Genomic DNA, 3,718 nt, shown 5'->3' with positions numbered 1-3,718 from the left:
TCACTGTGTATGTTCTGCTTTTCTGTCTCTTGTAAGGATACCACTGGACACCAAATCCATGTTTTTGGATTTATTGCCACCCTAATCAAGGATGATCTCATCTCTTAAATTACTTCGGCAGAGACCCTATTTCCAAGTAAATTCACATTCACAGATGCCAGGGCTTTGAACTGAAGACGTTTTTTTGGCGGGGAGACAATTCTATTTCAGTCAATAGAAGAACCTCTTTGCCTGCAAGTCGAGAACTAATGGGATCTTAAGCATGGGGGAGGTGGTGTAGGACTGCCTGACATATATCTAGCATATCCTCCTGCCCCTCAGACAGATACTCCTAAAGATAGAGGCATTAGAAGTAGATGAGGGGCTGGGGATGTGGCTCAAGCGGTAGCGTGCTCGCCTGGCATGCGTGCGACCCGGGTTCGATCCTCAGCACCACATACCAACAAAGATGTTGTGTCTGCCGAGAACTAAAAAATAAATATTAAAAAAAAAAAAAAGAAGTAGATGAAGGAAAAGTAGTGAAAATAAAAGAGGAACCAGGTGCAGTGGCACATGCCTTTCATCCCCATGATTCAGGTGGCTAAGACAGGAGGATTGCAAGTTCAAGGTCAGCCTCAGAAACTTAGTGAGACACTGTCTCAAAAAAGGCTGAGAAAATAGCTCTGTGGTAAAGCACCTGAGTTCAATCCTCAGTACCTACCCTCCCAAAAAACAGGTTGGTCTAAAATGCCCTAAAGACCGGTCTCTTCACCAGTGGGGTGCCATTTTCTGCTTCAAGAGAAATCCTAAGTGCCATTCCTGCTCTCAGAATGGCAAGCACTGGAAATGGTGTGGCCTGCCTGAAACATAAAACTAGGTCACAATTAAGACATGGCTGGAATTTGGATCCTGCTACACCACTTGTTTATGCCTCAAGCATTTAAAAGCATGTTGTATTTCTGGCACAGGTCAGTGAATTCCAGGAAGTGACCAATAGGGAAACAAAACAAAAAGTTGACTTGAGGTCACTGCTTCAACTAGGAAGGAATAGGGCATGTCTAGTCTGGGTCATAGTTCTGAATAAAGAGGACTGACCTGGCCAAAGGGAAAGATGATGCCCAGGATCTGTTACGCTATGTTTTCAAGGCCTAGAAAAAACAGTGGGAGGTGTTCCATGAGTTGATCCTGTGGAGATGTGCACAGAAAAGGAGAAAGGGTCCTTTATTCTTCATACAGTTCTCCTTCCTCATAACCCAGAGCCATCTAAAAATGATTCTGGCTGAGCACGGTGGTACACACCTATAATCCCAGCAGTTTGGGAAACTGAGGCAGGAGGATTACAAGTTCAAAGCCAGCCTCAATAATTTAGGGAGGACCTAAGCAAGTTAGTGAAATCTTGTCTCAAAATTTAAGAAAAAAAAAAAAGAGCTGGGGATATGGCTCAATGGTCAAGCACTCCTGGTTTCAATCACCAAAAAAAAAAAAAAGGCTGGAGATGTAGCTCAGTGCTAGAGGGCCACAGGGCTTAATCTCCAGTATTAAAAAATAATAATAAAAAAATAAAAACCTAATTCCAATTAATTCTAATGCCAACTTCCTCTTCTTTAGGGGACAATAACAACTCTGATGTTTCCTTCCTCACAGGGTTGCTTTGAGAGACAAGATAATGTGAAGGGACTCTCCATAAACAGTAAACTTCTACTACTACTAGTGAATCCTAACATCCATGCAAGACTTGGAAAACTATGTTCATTGCCATTCCTTTTCGGGTTAAACTGTTGGCGAGTATTCTGGGAGCTGCATTATTTTTAGATAGGAGAGGTTGTTACTACCCAGCTTGTTTTGAAGTGCAAAGCCTTGCTCTATCCTTAGCCAGCATTTTACTTTCCATTCTCCTTCCAATCCATAGTTCTTTGCAACTCAGTCTAGCAAGGTCTAGGAAGCCCAATTTAACGAAGAATTTTACCATCCCTTCCCTCATGGTGACCTTTACCTCCTGGTTGTTTAGCAAATGTGGCACCACCTCATCATCTCGTGAGTGAGAGACTCGATGAGCCTCAAAGTTGCTTTTTTCCCCAGGAGGTTTCCAAGCCCGCTGCATCTCTGTCTCTTGGCTTCTTCATATTGGCAGTGGAAAGAGTTGGAAGAGGACTCCTGGACCCAGTCTGGCCTGACACTGCACTATCATATTTCAGCATCTGGAGGGAGGTCACCAGCTGGTGTACCATGGGCAGCTCTCTGTTTATATATTTTATCTGTCATAATTTTTTTATTTCAAAAAGTTTATTGCCGGCACTTTAAAAATTGGAAATGTTTTTTAATATTTCTGCAGTGATTTATTTTATTAATTTGTAGTATTATCTAATCAACTCATTTTAATTCACATTTTTACATTTTAGGAAGCTGTGATTTATAGCATTTAAATGTGCACATATGTGCATATGCATATCCACAGAATAATATATGCACAGAGGGAAGAACTGCCATTTGAACCATATCTGACTTCAAGACTCATGATATTTTCATGGTATCACTAAATAACTAAACCATAGAACAAAGGAATGAATATGCAGTAATCTTTCCAAGAGTCAAACTACTAACCTCAGGGTGCTCATACAAGCAGCAGCTTGGACCCTGGATAGACAGGAAGGCTGTACCTTGGGCAGCAGCAGAAGAGTGTTAACTTCTTCATCATCAAAATTCTAACTTTTAAAAGCTGGAAATTTTACATGAAAATCTGGGTGTCTGGCAGCTCTTAAAATCTTGGAAGATATGGCCCACTTATGTACATGGCATCAAATGAAGGGAGGCATCACAGGCATGCATTCTCTAGTCAGCTGCCATCTGGGCCACTCAATATGCGCATATGCATTTCTACTTAAGAAAGACCAAAAACAGACCATGTATCTCTGGGAATTTATTATAATAAGAATGACATTTCACCAGGCGCGGTGGCACAGGTCTGTAATCCTAGCAGCTTGGGAGGCTGAGACAGGAGGATCTCGAGTTCAAAGCCAGCCTTAGCAAAGTTGAGGTGCTAAGCAACTCAGTGAGACCCTGTCTCTAAATAAAATACAAAATAGGGCTGGGGGGCTAGGGATGTGGCTCAAGGGGTAGCGTGCTCGCCTGGCATGCGTGCGGCCCAGGTTCGATCCTCAACACCACATACAAAAACAAAAGATGTTGTGTCTGCCGAAAACTAAAGAATAAATATTTTTTTTAAAAAATTCTCTCTCTTTCTCTCCTCTATCTCTCTCTTAAAAAAAAAAAAATAGGGCTGGGGTTTTGGCTCAGTGGCCGAGTGCCCCTTGAGTACAAAAAAAAAAAAAAAAGAATGATATTTCACATCAGTGGGAAGGGATGTGTTCAATTAATGGTGCCAATCAGTTAGCTATCCATCTGGAAAAAAATACAAAGTTTGATCCTTAAATCAATTTTTTTTAAAAAGTGAAAGATTTGTGTGGCTTTGGGATGGAGAAAATCTTCCTAAACAATGTGTAAAATTTAGAAACCATGAAATAATAATATATTTGATTACATAAAAATAAAAAATATCTGTATGAAAAATAATACCATCTTAAAAGTAAAGATAAACTGGGCACAGTGGTGCAAGCCTGTAATCCCAGCAGCTTGGGAAACCGAGACAGAAGAATCACAAGTTCAAAGCCAGCCTCAGCAACTGCAAGGCACTAAGCAACTCGATGAGACCCTGCCTCTAAATAAAATACAAAATAGGGCT

The sequence above is a fragment of the Ictidomys tridecemlineatus genome, chromosome 3 (assembly GCF_052094955.1).
Source record: "Ictidomys tridecemlineatus isolate mIctTri1 chromosome 3, mIctTri1.hap1, whole genome shotgun sequence".
NCBI lineage: Eukaryota > Metazoa > Chordata > Mammalia > Rodentia > Sciuridae > Ictidomys > Ictidomys tridecemlineatus.
Note: the sequence above shows the minus strand (reverse complement) of the source record.